Here is a 23,778-nt window from a genome sequence, read left to right on the forward strand (position 1 = left end):
GGTGAGAAGTCCCTTTTTGGATGTTCCGTGCCTTAGCAACATGTCAGCAACTATTTTTATGTTCTCTTTTGTCCAGTAGTGACTGGAATCTAAAACATTACTCTTTCCTATAGTAAGCCCATCACTGTGGGGAAAAACATCTGCAATTCATTTTTATCTCCCATTGAAAAGTATATAGTAGCCACCAGGCATCCATTACAATCTCTCAACTGTGAGTTTCCAAACAGCCTCACTATGACATATGCTGTTTTGCTGTTGGACACTGCGTTATCATCGTAATCACTGGTACTGTAAAAAAAAGTGCATTAAATATAACAGTGCCCAAACAGAGTCCAGAGCTCCTGCCTTCTGGGAACTTGTAGTTTAATGAGTGTTGTTCTTTAACTGGAAACATATTGTGTCACAAGGTCTTCCGACTTTGCTGTAAAATAGGTTGATGAAAATGTTATTTTTTATAACAAACCGAGGAAAACTGAGCAAGCATAGAAATTGAGCAAGCTTCATTAGAAGGTCTAGTGTGGTTCATTTAGAGTGTAGTTTATGGGGTTTTTTTTCCTGTTTCCTTAAGGCAGAATTTAGTAAAATGGTATCATTTCTCTAAATGAGATCAACAAATATAAAAAAAAATTGTTCAACATTTATTACTCTAAACATATTTATACTCATTATTTTGCTAGCACAGTGGCAGATGCTCAATGAAGCAGTTCATATATACAGGTAGAGGTTTTTGAAGCAAGGTTAAGGTTTGAATATGTTAATGGTTAGATGGTATTTGCTTAAAGAATGAATGAACTCTCAAGTCCTGTCCTACCAATCACCTTTCTTGCAATGTAATCTTCAAGGGAGTTTTATGAAAGGAATATGAGTGAATGAGAATCAACATGTCATTTTATTGTCAACTGGGTAGTACCAAATCCTAGTGTGCTTCTTCAGGTATATGCCTTAGGTTGGAGGCCTACACAGGCCACTCTTTACGTTAAGGTTTAAATCTCAGTTTTGAGAAAAGTATAGTCCTCTGGTTGCCTTCACGATCCTGGAACCTGAAAGAACTGGCAGCTGCCAGCATACTGAAGTATCCAGATGGAGAAAGGCATAGTCAGAGCATCTTTCTTAGGATGGTAGGCCTGAGTCTATTTCTCTCCCTTTTCCATGGGAGTGGAGAGGAAAGAACAAAGCTTTCCATATTCAGGCCTTCCTGGGTCTTTTCATGTAAAGTTAGACAGTTGCAGGCTCCTATCTTGGTAGGAGGCCACTAAATCCATATGGTTTCTACACATATGCCTTCAAATATTCTACAATCTGAAAAATTGATTAAAGTTTTCCCCATTTTGAGAAAATGAAGGGGAGTGGCAAGAGGAGACAGAGAGATACTGTTCCTTTTGCAGAGACAAACCCTCACCAGATTAGACTGATGCTTGAAGAAAATACTTTATTATTCCTTCCTTAGCATCACAGTGGTATAGTGAAGTCTGGCATTTCATATAGTGTACTTTGCTCATCAATGGAAAGTAGTTTCTGAAGATTTCTAAAATTTGCATTAATACTTGAGTTTTATATCCTTAATGCATTTTCTAGAACTTCCAACAGTTTTCTTTTTACATCTCTCTTTTGCAGTTTACTTTCATTTTTTTAAATTGTCTATTGCTTCTGTATATCACTAACAAACTCAAGTATTTGGAAGAAGTCAAAGTGAAGACGTCAAATCCATAATTATAATTCTCACACAAAGTTCAACTCTTCTATTGTTTTATCTCAGTTTGCACACAATCAAGATTATACAAGATCTCAGACTGTACCAGGGGTCCTCAAACTTTTTAAACAGGGGGCCAGTTCACTGTCCCTCAGACCGTTGGAGGGCCGGACTATAGTTTAAAAAAAACTATGAACAAATTCCTATGCACACTGCACATATCTTATTTTGAAGTAAAAAAACAAAATGGGAACAAATACAATATTTGTATTTGCATGTGGCCCGCGGGCCATAGTTTGAGGACCCCTGCATGTAGGCAATTAGAAAGAACAAATTAGAAAGGGGAGACATACAAGCTACTCACTGCAAATAGCAATGAATAGCTTAATAGCCTGAAGATAAACCTATAAAAAGCAAATATAAGAATCTTAGAAAGCTCAGTGTTCAAATCAGCAGCTCTTGTAGGAATAAAGCAACCTAAAGGGCATTTGACTCCAGACTATCAGGGAGAGTTTGATATTACTTGATGTATTTTTAAAGTATCTATATAATATGAAACACAAATAAGTAATCATTTAATTTTATCCCTGTCTTATTATAAATGAGTAATCATTTAATTTTATTTCCACCTTATAAATCACATGTATATGGAAACATACACAGATGTCCTATATAATAAAAGTCTAATATGCTAAGTGTCTGGTTGTCCGGTTGTCTGGTCATCTGTTCAACCAATCAAAGTGTAATATGCTAATGATATAATAAGGCTGCTCAACTGCTCACTATGATGTGGACTGACCACTAGGGGGAAGACAGTCGACCAGTCCTATGACTATCAGGGGACAGACACTCCAACCGGTAGGTTAGCTTGCTGCTGGGGTCCGGCCGATCGAGACTGAGTGAGACGGGCCGGACATGCCCTGGAGCCCTCCTGTAGTCCCTCCCAGGCTGGCCAACCTCCTGCATCCCTCCCCAGCCCCTGATCGTGCACTGGTGGGGTCCCTCGGCCTGGCCTGTGCCCTCTCTTAATCCAGGACCCCTTGGGGGGTGTCAGAGAGCCAGTTTTGGCCCGATCCCGCAGGCCAGGCTGAGGGACTCCACTGATATGTGAATTTGTGCACCAGGGCCTCTAGTTAAAAATAAAAATTAATATATTACAAGTGTTTATTTCATAATGTAAGGTTTAGTTATTTGGAACAGGTGTGGGTACTGTATTTTTCTGTGTATACGATGCTACGTTTTTCTAAAATTGTTAGACTGAAAATTGAGGGGCATCTTATACATGGAAGTCAGCCAAGGAGGGAGCCCTGTGGGTGCATAGCTGTCCATACCTTGTCAAACAGGCTTCCTCCAATCACGAGCCTTATTGTTACTGATGTCAGCTGATGCCGTAATTGTAGGTGGTGCGTACACAGATGCAACAGGGACCAGAGCATTCTGAGCCCATAAAGATGTCAAAAAATAAATGGATAAATACTGGTAAGCATTTGTCTTACTCTGCAAAATTCAAACAATGTAATCAGCTGTGCAAAAGAGCATGGAAATAGAGTGCAGAGAGACATTTTGGACTTCCTCCCACTGAGTGTATGATCAAACAGTGCAGAAAACATGAAGAACAACTCCTTAAGATGCCAAAAAAAGAAGACGGCCTTAAGAGGAAACCCAGCAAAATGTTTAAAATATTGATTTCTTAATTTTGGGTTGGAAAAGTGTTTGTGTATGGGGGTGTCTTATACATGGGGGCATCTTATACACAGAAAAATATGGTAATTCTTCACTCATTGTCCTGGAAGCATGAGAAGTTGTATATGAAAATAGAAAAGGGGACTTGAGAGGATAATAATGAAAACAAGAACCTAACGTCTAATAAGTCTGTGTTCAAATTCTAGCTTTGATACTTAATTGTCATGTGTGTTGGTTTCTTCACCTAATATAATGTTGGCAGGTATTTAATGCTTAATTCTGTCATTTATAGTATTTTGATCATTAAATTATAATAGAGGTTATTTGGGTTTCCGATTGAGTAATTTAAAATAGAGGCATGATAGATAATGGATAAAGCTAAATCAATTTATCTTGAACTCAATATTATAAGTCTTGAGAATGAACTACTTAGAAGTCTCCTAAACATAAATTTATTTATTAGAGTGTTGTGACTATATACAAGGTATTGAGAGATTAACTGTTCTTCCCTGACTGACCACAACTCATGAACCCATAGTAGGTACCATAATCTCGAGGGACTGGCTCAGTTCTTCAAGATGGAGGTGGTTGAGGAGAGATGTGAATTGGGTGACTGGTCATGGAAAAATGGCGTGTAAACTACTTCCAAAATTCACTTATCTCAGGAAAGAATCAGGCTGAACTCCAAAGCATTATCCAAGCAGAGTATGTGAGCCAGGACGGCCCCACATCATGACCAAGATCTAGTTCTCTTAGTGCTTTCCTCTAAGAGTGTAGCCCAAAGTGGGCCAGCTTCTCCCAAGGCTGTTCCATCACAAGTAATGTCTCCAAGGCTGGATCACTGGAAACCAGAGTATTTTTCTCCATTTAACTGCTTTACTCTGCTTAATGCAACAACATTGGAAACACCAGGAGTTAAGTCATTATTGCTTTCAGTTGATTCTCACCAGTACAAGGTTGTTGATATTCATTTTTTATTTTTTAGCTCAGAGTTCTTGCTTTCCATTACCATGCTGGCACATGTTCTTGGTATTTTTCATATATATTAAAGTGTGAAAATGGCAGGGAATTTTCTAAATTTGTAAAAGTGCAAATGTGATTATAAGAAGATCCTATTTAAATGTAGTCTAATTTTTCTTTTCATGTACCAGGCAAGGAATTTTTGGCTATCAAAAATTCACGGAAATAAGGAAACAAAAAATTTCATAGAGATATTTTATGTTATTAATGCAAGGCTTTTGCTTATCTTTCATGGTTAGCTCTACAATCCAATTGTATTGATTTTTGTGTAAGATGTAATAAATTACATTAATACATATAATGTATATATTATATGTATAGCACATATATGTTTCCTGCCCAGTTTCCTTTCTACTTCTATAGGTCCTCTTGTATATCACCACCCCCATATAAACATTAACCTGGAAATTAGTGATTTTCTTACAAGACGGAGATTTCTTTATCACAATTGTTTAGAGCAGTTTCGGGACTTGTTCTGAATTACCCATTCATTTGCTGCCAGTGTATGTTCCAAAGTGAAGAGATTGGGACCTGCCAGTGGTCATGCTTTCCTCTATGTTTAAGAAACTGTGAAGAGAGAATTAAGTCAGACATAGAGATGAAGGGAGGGACGGATGGGGAGGGGGACAAAGAGAGGGAGGAAGAGAAAGAGAGAGAGAGAATGAGAATGCCTACTAGAACCATTCTAGTCTTTAGTGTCTTATATTTCCAAAGCAATCATCTTGCTTTCTTCAGACTTTATTCCTTAACTAGGGGCCCAGTGCACAAATTTGTGCTTCTTGAAAGTAACCATGGGCTGCGAGGCTGTGGTGGGCACAGGGGTGGGTCTTGGCCCATCCTCTGCGCCCCCACTCCCCTGTTTGCCGCAGCCCTTCTCTCGCCGCCACTCTCACGCACTGATGGCACTGGCCCTGCTCTCACCTGCTGATGGTGCAGAGCGATTGGGGCCAGCACAGCCAACAGGTGTGAGTAGTGGCTGCTGCCCGGATCACCCCTCAGGAGCAGGGGGAGGTGGAGAAGCCCTCAGGGGTGATTGGGGCCGGCAGCTGCTGCTGGCACATGCTGAAGGTGCCAAGTGATCAGGACTGGTGCTGGGCACCAGCAGTGGGTGTGAGCAGCGGCTCTGGCATTGGCAGCGGGTGCGAGCGGGGCTGGCGCCAGTAGCTGGTGCGAGTGCCAGCTGGGACCATGGAGCGCAGGAGCAAATAATTTTTAGTAACCACCAGAGGCTCCCCCCTATGACAGCTACTGGTGCCCCGCCTTGGTCTGGCACCCCTGATCACCTGCTCCACCATCCCACTGCGGCCAATGCCCGCCATGCTCTGCACACGCCCCCTGGTGGTCAGCGCACATCATAGCGACTGGTTGTTTGGTTGTTCGTTGGTTCTGATTGTTCCTCTGTTTGGTCTATTTGTATATTAGCCTTTTATTATATAAGATCTAGTAAATCAGTGAATCTCCATCTTTACCTAGGCTGGAGTTAGAATTCTCTCACAAGAGCAAAAATAAATCTGTTTGTTTCTGTCTTTCTGTATTTGTCTCTGAATTTGTTTGTTTCTGTATCTGCTTCTGTATTTCTACACGTTGCTTATAACATTCATATTTTAAATTTCTATTTCACAGCCAGTTGCCTTCCAGAATGGCTTTAGTAATGTAATTTTAATCATTAGTGTATGGGTAACTTTTTTCCTTATACAATTTTCAACCATACATATGCTTAGCTCTTTTTATCTTTTTCTAAATGTCTTAGTCCCCCTAATCTGCATGATTTTTGCAACATTAGCTATTGGGTCTTGGAGTAAAAGATAGACAAATGCCTAAAATTGAATAATCTCAAGTTTAGGGAAGGTTTTAACATTTCACAATTGTTTTAATTCTCTTCTCTAACTTAAACCTGGTACCTGGGGGTTGACAGTCTGGGCCAACAAATGAATGGAGATGAATAATTAGAATTGGCTGGAGATTGGTGCAAATGTGTTGGCATTCAGTGCTCCTGGCAGCATCACAGAAGCATTGGGGATATTATACACTCTTGTGGTTAAAAAGGAGTGCTTAAGAGATATTGAAATTGAACAATACTTATTATCTCACATAGATAGTCATTTATAAATACAAAGCAATGTAGAATTTACAAATGATGTTTAATAGTTAATTAGAAGATGTTTCCTGATTTGGTATTCTGGAGCTATAGATAATTAACAATTTCTGACAAGCAGTTTATCTAAACAGTGCGGTTCATTGGCTGTTAATTGAATTATGTCTGTGTGTTTGTTACTTCTTTTTGTCTGCCGGCATCAATTTAATTTCACAATAATAGTTACATTAAAACTGCTTACCACTCTATGTCTGCTGGTTAAAAGATTAACTACATCAGGTTGAATGCAATTCAATTAATGCTTTTTATCTGGCTGTTGTGTCTTTGTTTGTAGACATTTTTGCTAGTGTTTATAAAGAAATCAGATGCTGTCCATAGGTTTTAGGTATGGTGATAGCAGTCAGAACATATGGGTCCAGTAGTTTCATTTAATTAATGATATTTCATTGAGGCATACAATTATGGTTATGGTAAAAAATTATAGTGATGAATAAACCAACTCCCTCTCTCCCCGAAAATGGACACAGCTGTCAGCTTCCAACAAACACTATTGCTGCCTTTGTTTTGAAGAACTGAGAAGGAGCACAAATATTTGAGTTTGTCTTTGAGATCTGATGATTTAAATGGTTGTGGAATGGGAGGTGTTCTACAAAGTTTTTCTGGACTCTTCAAAATTCTGGAATTAAGTGTGGGATGAATTTCATAGCTTTTTATCATTTATCAAGAATGAAAACAATCACTATATACATTTCCTCCTCATTTGAAATATTGAGTCAGTATCAGTAGAGGAAAGAAATCTCAGTAATGACTTGGTCTTCTTATTTCTTTAGAATGAATCTTTGGGTAGGCACAATAAATTGTTTCTCAGCATATTTCATTGGGGACACTTGAGCTTCAGTTTGTATTACATATTCATAGCTTTCTGTGGCAGCCAAAGGCCATGAGTCTTTGGCCTGACATGATGAGTCTACAGGGAAAAAGAGGCAGTTTGTGTTACAGATGCCCTTAAGAGAGGTCCCAGCTGTGTACTCTGATTTTAAAATGGATGCAACATTAAACTTATTGCAATGATTTCTGTTGGAATCAGTGAGAATTAGTATTTAGCGTACAGGTGTTATAAGATAAAATGACTTTATTTAAACACTCATAAGCGATTTCTGCAAAGATGAAGAATTGAGAAAATGAATGCAAAAGTTTATGTTTACACCATATTTTTAATCCTTAAAAATGTATATATAAACTTTTGAGAAAGAGAAATAATCTCTCACCTAAAGCCAGACTAAATGAGGGGAATGGATGATTTTTAGAAAAATAAAGCATTTTAAAACTTTGGAAATTTTATAGTCATCCAAAGAAGTTAGATTCTATTCAGAAAAAATCTAACATAGAATCTTTCTCCAAAAGGAAGGTTGTCAGGTTTAGAGAAAGAGATCTCCATTATTCCGCCCCAGGGTGGGGTTGATAGATGTTTCCGCATGGCTAGTGTCTACATATAGTGCTTAAGAGAGCTCCCTCTGTTGGAGGCCACACATCTGTATCAACTTTGAAAATGGCATTACTTTTATTGAAATCTCAGTCTTGCTGTGTTAGGCCCTCATCCAATTCTAGTTAGAGTTGTGATAGGAACAGTCCTAGGGAGTATTCTGCTAATGAATTTCAGTGGAATAAGAACAGAAGCAAAAGCACTATCTAGTGTTAACTCATGTTGTCTTAATCACCTCCAGGTTTTTTTTTATTCATTTTATTTTATTTTTTTATTTTTATTTTTATTTTTTTGTGTGTGTGTCTTTAAAACCTTTGGCTGGAGAGGTGTGGGTGATGGATAGGAGGTGCCTTATGTGTCCTCCAAATAGATAGACTATAAGGAGATTTAGGTATTGTGCAGCCAAAATAACAAATGTCTCCTCTAGTTATCTATTATGCCTTCAGTCAACAAGAGAAAAATAAAAACTAAACATTTTAAAAATAAAACTAGATATGACATCATATTAGAACTTAAGGTCTGTACTATAATTTTTATTCAAATTTCTGAATCTGAACTATTTCTCTAATGTGAATTAAATTTTAGATTCACTCATGCATGTGACTAATTCCCATGTGTTAAACTATCTGATAGATACACATACACCTGATTATTAAACATGTGGAGAATGCTGATTGCCTATAAAGGTTTTCTGAAATGTTATATATTTGGAAATAAGTCTTATACTCTGTTAATACTTTGCTCTGTCACCAACTATGAGAATCTTAACCTCAAGAATCCCCTCCTCATTTTTCTTTTTTTTAAAAATATATTTTATTGATTTTTTACAGAGAGGAAGGGAGAGTGATAGAGAGTTAGAAACATCGATCAGCTGCCTCCTGCATACCCCCCACTGGGGATGTGCCTGCAACCAAGGTACATGCCCTTGACTAGAATCGAACCCGGGACCCTTGAGTCCACAGGCCGACGCTCTATCCACTGAGCCAAACCAGTCAGGGCCCTCCTCATTTTTCTTATTCTCTGGTGAGAGACCTCCTTTGGGAAGCAGTGTCTTAAATTTTCTCTCCTGTGTCTGTATTTCCACCAGTCCCTTGTTCGGTGGCCATGCTGTACACATTAGCATATAATTGCCATGTGCCCTGATGCTTGATTAACTTGTTACTCAAGTAGCATACAAACATTTACTTAGCACTATGAATGTAACTGAACAGGCGACATATGTTGTGGAGAGAGATTCAGTTACTAGGGGGAGGAAGCTTAGAGTTCCTATTGCCTGAACTTTGAGTGACTTGATTCTAAAGTATTTGGTGGAGAACAGCCTTTTCTGAAAACAGCGGCTGAGCATCTCTAGAGCCTGTGTTCCTTGTTCTTATGCCTATTTTTTTCATGTTGCCCAGACTTACAGATACTTTCCTGGCCTCCAGTTTTTACTTCACATCAGCTCACCATGTGCCTTCATTCCAGAAGGTCCTGCTCCTGTTATCCCTTTTTGTTTTTGACCTTTGACATGACCCACAGGGACTTGATCCTCACCCACAACCTGCTACTGAGCTGTTCTCCACTGTCAACAGGCCTTGTAAAGGCCATATTTCCTTTGTGTGGGAACCCAACCCAAGCTTAGAGCATCACATTTTACAAATCTGTGTCTTAAGACAGCAGGTTAGCAGTTATTTGTTATTTAAATAGATACTTTTTACTTTTTCAATAATAAGTTTAATTACTTTCTGGATAGTATACTTACAAATATTTTCTAATGAGGGTACTCCAAATTGAGAAGATAGGAGTTTTTGTTAATAAGAGAGGATATGCTTTCCTGAAAAAAGAAAAGAAAAAGAAAGAAATCACACATCCTATGATAATAAGTCTCATGAGAAAATAGGGTTGGGCTAAAGCACTCACAATCTATGCAGCTTTTTATCCAATATCTTATTGAAAGCAAATAACTTGAAGAGCTAGCCAGGCACCAGAGGTGTCAGCAAGATGCGCTCCATGTGGATGGGGCCTCTGTGTAGCTAAAAGCTCCTGCCTGCCGGGCAGCCACACGAAGGGTCTTTTCTTTTCCTGCAGAAGGTTAGAATTCTATCCAAGCTATTCTAGCTTCCAATTCTATGTGGATCAACCCAGTGCTCAACTTAAACTGACAAATATTCAATTTAGCAATCACAGAAGATTAAATTTGTGTAATAGAAACCTGTTTTATCAGAACAGACTTTAGCTGCAAATGCAGCACATTCAATTTATGTTTCCTGTGGGTTCAGCATTAAGTATGGGTCTGAGTGACATTGACCATGAGCTTACAAGCTTTGTAAGGGAGATTCTGCATGTGACGTAGTCACTTATAGCACAGCACAACACAGAATGTCATGTTTTGCACTTAAGCGATACTTAAAAATGCGTTGTTGGATGATTGTTTCAATATAAAAAGAATTATAGTTCAAACAAAAGCTAGATCTCATTACTTGCATGGTGGCTTAATTTGTTCATTTACATTAACCCAATGAATTAGGGCAATTTCATTGGTTTTTACATATGTGAGTATCAAATCTCAGTCATTACTTTGAAGACCAAAGGTGGAATTCCGAATTTGTGACTAAGTCAGGCATTAAGCATCAAGTGGGGAGTAAAAACTCCCACATTATATCTTTCTTCTATACCATGTTGCCTTTCATTAAGTAAATTCTAAGTATTTGAGGCTTATATGCTGTTAAGTAAAAGGGGATAGGATACTATCAGGGAAACAAATGATAGAATATACACTTTGCTTAAAATATTAAAAGTGGGTAAAGTGACTTAAGTACGTAAAACTGATGTAAAACTAGAAGAAAAATAAGTGTGGGAAATATCACTAGATTTAATAGCTTCCTTATATAACCTGAATTGTTCTTTAAATGCCTGCTTCTGAAAATGCTTCATCAGTTGGGTTCTTAATAATCACTTATTTTAAATGTATGAGAACATTTTTGGAAAATAATTTATTTATAAAGCATTTACATACAATGAAAATCTTAACCTCAAACACACACACACACACCACATAAAACAGTAAAACAACATAGCACATAACACACAATTAGAGTCTGGAACAACTCAATTGCTTAAAATGCAGGATAGTATTATTGTGCCTTTAATTAAATGGTTCAGGCATGGCTGTACAGTTAACCTGCCTACAGTTTTTAGGATTTGGGAACCATTGTCAACTTATTTTAAATATGAACTCATAATATTCATTACCATGAATGTTATCACAGGATTTTACTTCATTTATATATAATTTGGCTCTTAACACTATAAGAGTGAATGAAGTTTAAATACCCATCTTATTAAATAACTAGAGGCCCGGTGCACAAAATTTGTGCATGGGGGGGGGTCCCCTCAGCCCAACCTGAACCCTCTCCAATCCAGGACCCCTCGGGGGATGTCCGACTGCCGGTTTAGGCCCGACTGCCGGTTTAGGATCTGGCCTAAACCGGCATTTGGACATCCCTCTCACAATCAGGGACCACTGGCTCTTAACTGCTCACCTGCCTGCCTGCCTGATCACCCCTAACAGTTCCCCCCTGCTGGCCTGGTCACCCCCAACTGCTCCCCCTGCCGGCCTAGCTGCCCCCAACTGTCCCGCCCCCGCCGGCCTGGTCTCCCCTAATGCCACTCCCTCTGGCCTGGTCGCCCCCAACTGCCCCCCCCGCGGGCCTGCTCACCCCTTACTGCCCCCCTCTGCCGGCCTGGTCGAACCTCACTGACCCCCCCCGCCGGCCTGGCTGCCCCCAGCTTCCCCCCCTGCGGGCCTGGTCGCCCCACACAGCCTGCTGCTCGGTTGTTTGGTCGCCCCTCACTGACCCCCCTGCCGGCCTGGTCGCCCCATGCAGCCTGTTCGGTCATCTGTTCAGTTGTGATGGTCACTTAGGCTTTTATATATATAGATGTAAATTTAGATAAAGAATTAGAGTTCAATACTTATCTTTTCAATATATAGTATATATTTTAGTTCTTGTTACTCCTCATAGGTATGGTACAAACTTATTTGTAAAATATGTATTTACATTATCAGATGGAAAGCACTAATGTACAATTTATGTCAGAACCTTCATGGCTGACAATATAGTTATCATTGATATGTCCTGTTAAAGATGTGTGCTAAGGTCAGATAGTTTCGTAAGAGAGTAAATACTGTCAAACATGAAACTTTTTTTGCAACAAAATAAAATTTCTTTCTTAGAATCAAATCTTCGAATAAGGTAAAGGGGGATAACTGGTGATGGAAGAAGACCTGACTTTTGGTGGTGAACACACAATACAGTGTACAGATGATGTATTATAGAATTGTATACTTGAAACCTGTATAATTTTATTACCCAATGTCACCCCATAAATTCAAAAAAAGAATAAAATCTTTATAAGACCTCTAATCACAATGACCTCAATGATAAACATTTCTCTTTATTATACAGATTAATTTAAAAAATTCTATGCTTTCTGAAAAATGAAAATTTATGAATCTGTACATAGCTCTCCCCAAAAGCTATGAAGTAAATTTTTGTAGACTGGAGTGAAGACAATATCAATTTTATTGTTAATTGTATAATGGAATTTTCAGGAAGAGATTCTGTATTTAATTACAACTTCATTTATTCTGTTATTACCGTTCTGTTTAAAACTACTTACCAGTATGTTTATGCATATAGGTTGAATTAACGTAAGTTTACATCTATGTTATTTGTTACTGATTCTATTATCTAATATTTGAGCTTGCAAGGATAAATAATGGAGACTATTCTCAACTTTCAAAAATTAAAAGAGGTTAGGCTCTCAAAATTATCAACACTGTAGCTTTCTTTTGTCTCCCTAGTCAATGTAATTAGAAAACAATTCTCAGGAGGGCTTTAAACCACATGAAATATTAATGTATTAAAAATGTCATCTTTAATACCAAAGGTGGAATCTCAACTGAATGAAACTAAAATATTTACATAAGAATCGGTACTGTTTTTTCAAAATTTAACTTGTATTAATCTTCTAACTCATTAATATTTCCAAACTCCTCTTAGGTTGTCATTCTGATATTTATGGAAATAATTTTTCATTGGTCTGTTTGTAAGGAGCTATCTGATTTGTAAGGAAGAGTAAGAAATCTATGATAAATTTGATGGACTTAGCCTGTAAACAAGGCATATTTTGAGTGAATTGTTCTTTGCAGATCGTTGTAAGAGATAGGAAGATAGAGAAACATTAATGGTTCAAAGTGCATAGACTCTGAGTATAATTTAATTTAAAACTTTCTAAATCTGTTTTCTTGTATTGAAAATGGTGAGAAAATGGTAAAATGATTAAAGAAAGAAAATAGAGGTTTTGAGAACATTGAAAAAATGAAGAATTTATTAAAACAATAAAATTTTCAGTGATTAATTCTTAGGTAAAAACCTATATTTTAAGGATTATTTTGTCTCTTACAGTTCAGGATAAATTAAACATCGGGGTGAAAATATTCAGAGGCACATTTCAGAAATATAAAAAAATTCTAAATTTAACTTCTTTGCTTGTACTTTGTTATAATGTCAATATATTGATATCTGAGATATGATAGTATCATTTAGTTACTAGAGAATGCTAATATGGAAGTTGTTGAGGACTACAGAGTCATTTGAAAATATGAAGAAATGTTTCAGTAAATTACTTTGGTTTTATGGTTGTTTTTGTAGTTGTTCAAATAGACTGATTTATTATATATTTAATATATACATAACTTATTATTTATTATATATGAAATGTAAGGTAACAAATGACTCAGCTTAAATACAGTGAAAATATATAGTTAGAATCATAGAAACATAATATTGAATTTTGGACATAGCTAAAAGCCATGCTTATACCTCTAAAACAATCAAGCAAACAATATTAAAAAATCCTTGTTTTTTTAAATCAGTATTTGGGTTGTGAAAATTTGCTTTTAAATGAAAACTATATCTACACTTAACATTAATACCCATGACTTTACCCAAATCTACAATAATGACTATGTTATGGTAATTTAATTATGTTAGTTTATTGATAAAGGCAAAATTGAAAAGATTTAGGTATATGTTTGTCTATAATAATAAAAGCATAATATGCTAATTAGACTGGATGTCCTTCTGGACAACCTTCCAGATAAAGTCAGGGCTGCAAGGGAAGCAGGGTCCTGGGTGCCAGAGGGAAACAGGTGCTGGCAGCAGGGGGAAGGAAGGCCTACTCTTGCATGAATTTTGTGTATCCAGCCTCTAGTTTTTAAATAAAATTTCTTAAGAAATGTTAAAAGAGTGGTTACAGATATCACCAAATTACACTATTAACCCTGGGTTCTTTGAGGGGAAGGCATTTATAGGCTGTTGACATGTGATGGTTGAAGATCACACTAGGGCAGTTGTTCTCAAACTGTGGGTCGCGACCCCTTTGGGGGTCAAACAACCCTTTCACAGGGGTCCCCTAAGACCATCGGAAAACACATATATAATTACATATTGTTTTTGTGATTAATCACTATGCTTTAATTATGTTCAATTTGTAACAATGAAAATACATCCTGCATATCAGATATTTACATTACGATTCATAACAGTAGCAAAATTACAGTTATGAAGTAGCAACAAAAATAATTTTATGGTTGGGGGTCACCACAACATGAGGAACTGTATTAAAGGGTCGCGGCATTAGGAAGGTTGAGAAGCACTGCACTAGAGAGATGTGAGCTGAAATGTTGACTGAGTATTTGAATTGAAACCATGGCCCTAGGTCTGTAATGTTACAGACACACACCATCTGTCCAAACCAGATAGGCTGTTGGCCATTTTGTGTCTAGAGCTGTGGATGCATGAGAAAATGTAGAGTTGCATGACCTGGTAAATTCTGGTGTATAACTTCCTCAGATGTGTGTATGATAACTGTTTGGTTCTGTGCTGCAGGTAGAAAGTGTATATGGTATAGAAAGTGATCTACACTAATGTTTGTGGCAGACACCAAGCCAATTTCATATAATCTGACAGGTGAGGTCAGCTATTTCAGTGGTGTTGGAACAGTATGATTTCAGCAGCTTCTGCCTTAGCCTGCTATTACAAAATACAATAGACTTGGTATTAAAAACACACATCTATTTCTCATAGTTATAGAGATGGGAAATCCAAGATCAAGGTGCCAGCAGATTTGATTATTGGTGAGGTCTCTCTTTCTGGTTTTCAGTGGGCTGCCTTCTCTCTGTAGTCACACATGGTGAAGAGAGAGCTTTGGTATCTCTTTCCCTTCTTATAAGGGCACTCATACCCTCCTTAGTGCCCTGTCCTTATGACCTCTTTTTAATCTAACTACCTCCCAAATGCCCCACCTGCAAATATCAACACATTGGGGTTAGAGCTTCAACATATGAATTTTGAGGGGACATAAATATTACATAACAGCTTTTATCAGATGGTTATTTTAGCTGTAGGACTAATTTCACTATGCTTATTCTAGAGTAGCCACATTTAGGTAGGATTTAGAATTTCTGGTTTTGAGGCAATAAAAGAGACTGGTCATTTGGTATAAGAAGTCTTGGGCATAGTGGAAGTGGGGAGTGGTTGATACCGCTTGCAAGATAAGATCAGTGTTTAGCTAATCAAGGGAAAAATCATGCTTATCTTGTATTTTGGGGCCAAATTGGGGAAACATATTTTTATTGGGTGAATCTTGCATTGTCCGTTTGCATATCAGATATTGATGACAGGTAAATAAGAAAAATATCCTGGACAGCTAAGTAAATAACATGCTTTACATAGAAATAGGAGGAAAGAGGATGTTCTTTATGGATGAATTTGATTTGTGGTTGTAATACGCACACAGAAATGGAAGTGGAGAGAGTGAAAAAGAAGAGAAAAGATGATGAGATTTCCATCTGCTGGATTAATATGAAATTCCATTCCCCATTGTCATTCTTTAAATGACTCCAGAAGAGATGTTAAATTTCCATCTTTACTTATTTGAGTTGTTAGATTAATGATTATTCAACTATAATTCTGTAGTTGGATTAGCCCTCAAGATGCTTCAGCTTTATTCAGGTAACTTTTATTTTGTGGGTTTTCCCCTCCAAGTTTGGACCTGTAGTCATGTTACCTAGAGCACCTTGGAATCTCCCCCATTGGCAAAGATGGGGGTAAGGAGAGGTTCTTACACCGAGTATGCCAAAAGATAGAAAATTAATTGGACAGAATTAAAAAAAGTAAAAGCCTTTCCCTCCCTACCCTTATAAGGACTCTGGGTTTGACCAGGAAGAAGAGATGATCTTTGAGATGGAAGGGGATGAGATTGGTCTTTGAGACAGTAGCCTGTCATTCTCCCAGGTGCTGTTACTCCTAAATAAAACCTCTTTCTCTTTACACCAGTGCCTGCCTCTGGAGCTTGGCTTTCCTTGCAGCAGGGAGTCGAACCTCCGTTTTTTTGTTTGGTTGCGGTCAAATGTCCCTTGCCACCTAAAATTTAGCAGATTAATCATGATCCAAGGGCACATTGTTACCATTATCATCTAGGGATTAGCTAATATACCAAGATATTGAGGGTATTCAGACATAAAATGTGAGTTCTTTAAGACTAAGAAAATAAAAACAGAGGAAAATAGAAATCTCTGAGATAAACATAATTTTTCAAACAATTCAGTTTTTATCAGAAAGTACTCAACAGAGAATTAAAATATGTCCCATGTGAGTTTATGAAAATGGAGAAAACTTAAGGAATGAATGAAATTACAAACTAGACATTAGTTCTTAGCTGTGTCAATTTCTCAATGCATTTGAACCCTTTTTGGATAGATGGGGACTATGAAAACTTAAACTAGTTCAAAAAAAGATTCCATATTCCCTAGGGACTTAGTTGATGCCATGTGACTAATTAAAGACATTTTGGAGTTATTGTTACTGGCTGAACCTAATAAAGATTTGGAAGTTCTGCTACAGGTTTAATACAGTAAAGGATTATAAATTATTTGAATCACATTTTATAAATTGATTGGACTGCTCCTCTCCATTTTGGAATTATATCATTAGGAGCTATGGTCTCCAACATCACAAAAGCAGAATGAATAAATAAAAAAAGGGCCATAGGATCTTGATGGATGCTTTTTAAAAAACATGTCTGGAAATGTTTTAAATTACTTTTTTCTCAAATTCACTGGCCTGACTGAGTTATATGGCCTAAACCTAACTAAAAGGGAAATGTGTCCAGGAAGAGGGGAGTAGTGTAGAAAACATACCTTGGATAGGAAGATGATAGAGGAAAATGAAGGTCCCAAAGAGAATAACTATCGATGGGGAAGAGAAAAGGACCAATGACCGAGACCTAGAGCCTTGATATCTTTCATTAAGAGGGTACAGAGCAGAAGAGAACCAAAAAGAAAAAAAAAAAGACTGAGAGGTAATTGACCAGCGAAGTTTCCTTCTCTCTCTCTCTTTCTCTTTCACCCCCACCATCACTTTCTCTCTCTTTTCATTTAGAGAGATAGATCTGATTATTGAATTATTATACTTTTCCAATCATGATGGGTTATTGGGTTTCTTCTGATTTTTAAAAAAAATGTATTTTATTGATTTTTTACAGAGAGGAAGGGAGAGGTATAGAGAGTTAGAAACATCAATGAGAGAGAAACATCGATCAGCTGCTTCCTGCACACCCACCACTGGGGATGTGCCTGCAACCAAGGTACATGCCCTTGACCAGAATCGAACCTGGGACCCTTCAGTCCGCAGGCCAATGCTCTATCCACTGAGCCAAACCGGTTAGGGCAACTTCTTCTGATTTTTTAAATGTGCCTTTTTTTTAATGACGGGGCTGAATATTCAAATTTATACTATCATGGTTTTTCAATATTCATAAATCAAGGGGAACACACCTACGTTTATGTATTATTGTATTTGGCAAGTGAGATCCAGATACTATTGTCTCCCCATCAGGATAGGATTTTTTCTCCTACATGATCTCTCCTTTTACTCTTGGCTGCCTAATCATTTGAAGTCTGGAGCCCTTGGGAATATTTTCTGGATTGCTATCCCCATGCTACTGTAAGATTATTAGATTCTAAACTATTTTTAAAGTTGAAGGATCTAGGCTTTCTAATCTTTAGAAAGATTCTACCTTTATTAGAAGATAAGTTGAACAACAACAAAAAATCTTTTTAACAGGAAATCTTTTAAATGAAATTATTTTGTTAATTTTTCGAAGACACAAATATCTCTAGAAACAGTATTTTCCCAGTGGCTCGCTATCCTCCTCCTGGAAAGCTCCACATTATTCACTATTTGGGGTTTAAGGTGGTTAAGCTGCCTATGGAAATGCAAAGATTGATTGGAGGAGGTATCTATATGCTTTAAAAGCTTAACTCATATTTTGTCAATTAACTGTTTTATTCATAGACTGCAGGAATGAAGTGTAGAGTAAGAATGGGCAAAACTAAGAAAGACCTTGATAATTGAGTTCTCACAGCCTGCATGATTCAGTTCTCAAAGTGACTTGAAGCAAGGTCAGCATTACCGGTGTGGGGACATTGTGGGTAAAAGGAAGAAAGTGCATGAAAGAAAAAAAGAAGGATAGTTTAAAGGGAATGTAGCAAGGCTGAAGTCAAAACACTCAACAAATTGAGATTCTCACAAGTAAAGGATAGAGATTACATGTAGTAGAATGGGTGGGGTTGGGTCCTCTGTCAGAGGACCACTGGGGACCTGGAATACTCAGCCATCAGTTTGCTAAACAGAATGTCTCTCTTTCTGTTTACATGCACAAACTCAGGGCCATTCTGCTGTGTACCCTTGGGAAGAACAACACAGGAGGATTATTCATTTTTTCTCTCTCCCTCATTAAAATAAAATAAAATGAACAGAGAAATAGGTAAATGCATAGATATCTAACTTGAGATACTGCTGGTTTCACTCTTAATGAATTCTTTCTCTGTGTTATTTCTCCTGTCCCTGACCTCCAAAACAGTGTCATACCTCAAAAAGTTAGATTTTCCTTCAGTGATAAGTTGTCTTCTTTGCCAAGTCTTCTGAGTGTCGATGCAAGTATGTTACTGGATGCATGGCAGTAGCCTTGCACAATTTACAGGGGCTCATTTGTCAAAGTTCACAGCTTAGCAGCACTTACTGTTACTCTAACTTTCTCTGCAATGTTATGGTTGTAATTATTTGGTGTTATTCTGGGAGTTAATTGCCAGGAAACAAAATTAAGGGAGCATGTCTGATCCTTTCCCTCCTCTGAGACTACTGAAAAAAGAATTGAAAAGAGGTGAGCCTTAATATCAATCCAGCATGGACCATTTCTCTTGTCATTGGTCTCATTGAAGGAGCTCACTTCAGGAAAGTCACAAAGAGGTCAGAAGATTTGAGAATGCCAACTTAGATGTGCATTACAACTTCCAAGGACTTTCAACACTTCGGTATGGATATGCTGGAAATCTAGCTAGTTTCTTGGTCTATCAGAATAAGGTACTGATTTTCATTGTGCTAGTAGAACAGTTGTTAGAGAATAATTTTTTAAAAATACATTTTTATTGATTTCAGAGAAGAAGGGAGAGGGAGATAGAAACATCAATGATGAGAGAGAATCATTGATTAGCTATCTCCTGCACACCCCACACTGGGGATTACACCTACAACCCAACATTTGGACATGTGCCATGACCAGGAATCAAACCATCACCTCCTGGTTCATAGGTCGATGCTTAACCACTGAGCCATGCCATCCGGGCTTAGAGAAAGATTAAAATGAGACATTTTAGTGGTGGTTATCTTTTAAAGCCATTATATATTAAACTAGAGGCTTGGTGCCTGAATTCGTGCATAGGTGTGGTCCCTCGGGGTGGCTTGCAGGGATCCCATCCCAGCTCATGCCCCCAGCCTCACAGCCCCACAGCCCCACCTGGCACCCCACCATGGTCTGGTGCCGCCCCCTCATCTGCTCTACCATCCTGCCTGTGGCACTGTTGATCGTGGCCTGGGCCCCTGCCCAGCTCCCTCAGTGCCTGGGAGCCGGGCGGTAGCCCTGCCCCCCACCACTGCCACTGTTCGCCGTCTGTGGGGCTATTGGCAGGACAATGGGTCCCCTGCTCACACTCACCTTGGCCTGACGCCTCCTGCTCACCTGCTCCACCATCTTGCTGTGGTCTCACTCTCATTGGGGCCCATCAGGGCTGGCAGCACTTCCACTGCCGCCCACTGCCGCCAATTGCCAGCACTGCGTTGCTGACGCCCACCATGTTCCGTGCCACCCCCTGGTGGTCAGCATATGTCATAGTGAGCAGTCGAACTCCTGGTTGAACAATTTGCATATTAGACTTTTATTATATAGGACTAGAGGCCCGGTGCACAAAAATTTGTGCACTCGGGGGGTGGGAGGAGGGGGGTCCCCCAGCCCGGCCTGTGCCCTCTCGCAGTCTGGGACCCCTCGGGAGATAACGACCTGCTGGCTTAGGGCTGCTCCCGGGTGGCAGAGGGCAGGCCCAATCCCTAAGTGCATCCCCTGGTCAGGCTCAGAGCAGGGCCGAATGGGGAGTTGGGGCGCCGCCCCGTCATGCACAGAGCAGGGCGGATCGGGAGGTTGCGATGCCACCCTCAGTCAAGCTCAGGGTAGGGCTGATTGGGGGGTTGGGGCACCGCTCCCTGTCACACTCAAGGCAGGGTCGATGGGGAGGTTGCGGCGCCACCCTCTGTCACTCACAGAGCAGGGCCCATCAGGGGGGTTGGGGCTCTGTACCGTGTCACACACAGAGCAGGGTCAATCAGGGGTTGGGGAGCTCCCTTCTGTCATGCACAGAGCAGGGCCGATCAGGGGGTTGAGGAGCTCCCCCCTGTCACTCACAAGTAGGGCCGATAGGGGAGTTGGGGCACCGCCCCCTGTCACACACAGAGCAGGGCGGATCAGGGGGTTGGGGCGCTGCACCCTGTCACACTCAGGGCAGGGCCATTGGGGAGGTTATGGCTCTACCCTGTCACACACAGAGCAAGGCCCGTGGAGGGGTGTTGGGGCACCACCCTCTATCACCCACAGAGCAGGGCCGATGGGTTGGTGTGCTCCCCCCTGTCAAACACAGAGCCGCAGGGCAATCAGGGGATTGAGGAGCTCCCCCCTATCAGGCACAGAGCAGGGCTGATCAGGGGGTTTGGGAGCTGCCCCCTGTCACGCTGATCCCGGTGCCGGGAGGCATATTACCCTTTTACTATATAGGATAGAGGCCTGGTGCATGGGTAGGGGCTGCCTGGTTTGCCCTGAAGGGTATCCTGGATCAGGGTGGGGGTCCCCACTGGGGTGCCTGGCCAGTCTGGGTGAGGGGCTGAGGGCTGTTTTCCGGCTGGTGAGTGACTAAAGCTTCCAACCGCTCCTTGTTTTTTTTTTTATTTTTATTCTGGGCCAGCTTTAGTGCTGAGGCCTTGCTGCTGAAAACATGGATACAATGTTTCAGTCTGGCTGGCTTTCAGTCCGGCTGGTTTCTGGTGTTTTGTTTACCTTCTTATTTGCAACATAGTACATAGTTTCTTAGAGTTGCAGCTCAGAGGCCGGCAAGTGAGGCGGGGAACGTTGGAGTCCGCAGCAAGCAAGCCTCATGGTTCGCTTCCAGCTGCCTGGCTGCTGGCCGCCATCTTGGCTGACAGTTAATTTGCATATACTCACTGATTAGCCAATGAAAAGGGTAGCGGTCGTATGCTAATTACCATGTTTCTCTTTTATTAGTGTAGATTATTAGAAAAAGATCTAAATCATTTGAGATAACTGAATGACATCATTGATAACATTTAATCAAACTGATTCAGAATGAAGGATATGTGAAATACATTTTTGGATCATTAAGCCTGAGAGAGGATCAGCTCAAACAGGACACACATTTTAGAAGGGTTTATGTCATCATGAGTATAGCCATCATCCCATGGTTACTCAGAGTTTACTGAGAAACAAGGAAAAATGTTATCAGCTCATTTTCTTCTTTAAGAGAGACAGTTGCTTCCTTGTTAAAGTAGCAACCATGTGGAACAGTTTGGTTCTGTTTTGTCTGGACCCTTAGTGTGAATGGAAGAGGGTGTCTTAGTTCTCAGCAGCTCATAGCCTTGTGTGCTTGCCCATGCTCAGCTTCTCCTACCTCCTCTTTCAGCTTCAGATCTGTAATAGCCTGAGCTTCTCTTAATAACCTCAATGTTCATTTCACATTCAGACAATTAGGGAGGAAACTATTTGTCTTAATTGCTGAACTTCCAACAGATGTTTTGTTAATAGTGATAAGACATCCTCATCTAAACTATTGCTTTAAGATGGGAAAACACTGCCTAGTGCTAACATTTCAATTGTTATAACTTTGAAAATGTTCACTTTCTACTTTGAAGGGCAAATACACTCAAACTTAAGACATCATTGTTTAATATAGTAATACCCCATAAACACAATTGATTTTTAAGTGCTTTGCACACTGATAGAATTTATGCACATGTTGAACTACTGGGAAAAGTTCTGCTAAGAGATGATGTAAAAATATTGACCTTGTTTTAGGGGGAACAAAATCATGCCTTTATAAAATAAATAAAACTTTAGGACAGTTTTGAACTTCTTCAGCTAGTAAGGCATCCATCAGTTTATAATGCTAATTTTAGAGATTATGATATTTTCATGGAATGCACTAGTTAAGAACATACTGTGTACTTTTTAAGCTAAACAGTGAAACTTCTATATATGGTCGTATAAAAACATTTTAAGTTATTTTCCTTCTTTAACCATTTAATAATTAAGATGGTTATGTAGAAACACAGACTTACCACATTCCTGGTCAAAAGGATACTTTTTAATTTCCAAATACTCAAAATTTTCTCTCCTCCATATGAGCAAGGACATAAGCTTAGCAATGTGAGACTTACAATTTGGCTAAAACATTTTAAGTAAGCTTTTTTTTTTTTCTTAACACTACCTTTGCATTGAAGCTCCTAAATACACACACACACACACACACACACACACACACACTAGAGGCGTGGTGCACAAAATTTGTGCATGGGGGGTGTGTCTCTCAGCCCAGGCTGCACCCTCTCCAACCTGGGACCCTTCAAGTTGTTTACCTTTAATGATTTTTTCACAAATTAAACTCATCATCTTTAATTTTGAACTTTGCCTAGCTGAACATTTAGTAACCCTTTGTATGCCATAAGTGACTATAGACGCAAGCAGCGACTATAGACGCAAGCAGCGGACCCGTTTTGGACGCATGGCAGTTAACTGGGTAATAAAAAGAATGGTGTGCCAAATTATGTTTGCTCATCCTGTCTCAAGAAATTTATCTATGAATCTAGTGTCAACTTGATCGCTTCCATGAGAAAGAAGTAGGGGAAAGGTAAGACTTCAGTCTTCTCTCTTGTATTTCAGTATAGATTTGGCATTCAGTAGCTCTGCATTCTAGTTTCAGGCTTAGGTTATGATCTGATGTGATATAACAGATTATTCAATTCCTCTAAGATTAGAGTAATTCTAAGATTAATTTTCCTGATCTGTAAAATGTCAATAATAAAATATTTATTGGGAAGACTTAGTTAATTTATGAACATGATTTCTAAGCTCTAAGTTATTATATAAATTTTACCTATTATTTCTCCTAGAGCTACTATTACTGATTACTACTAATTTAAATATTGTGCCCTACTTTTGGCTTTCCAATATATAGCCTTTGTGGCTCTACCTTAATTATTCCATTACTAAGAGTAGATGGATCATTTTTGGTATAGTCCAATGACACTATAATAAAAACACACACAACTGTACCAGTATGATAACCATTCTTTCTCAACTTGC

This window comes from Myotis lucifugus, unplaced genomic scaffold (genome assembly GCF_000147115.1).
Source record: "Myotis lucifugus unplaced genomic scaffold, Myoluc2.0 scaffold_36, whole genome shotgun sequence".
NCBI classification, from domain to species: domain Eukaryota; kingdom Metazoa; phylum Chordata; class Mammalia; order Chiroptera; family Vespertilionidae; genus Myotis; species Myotis lucifugus.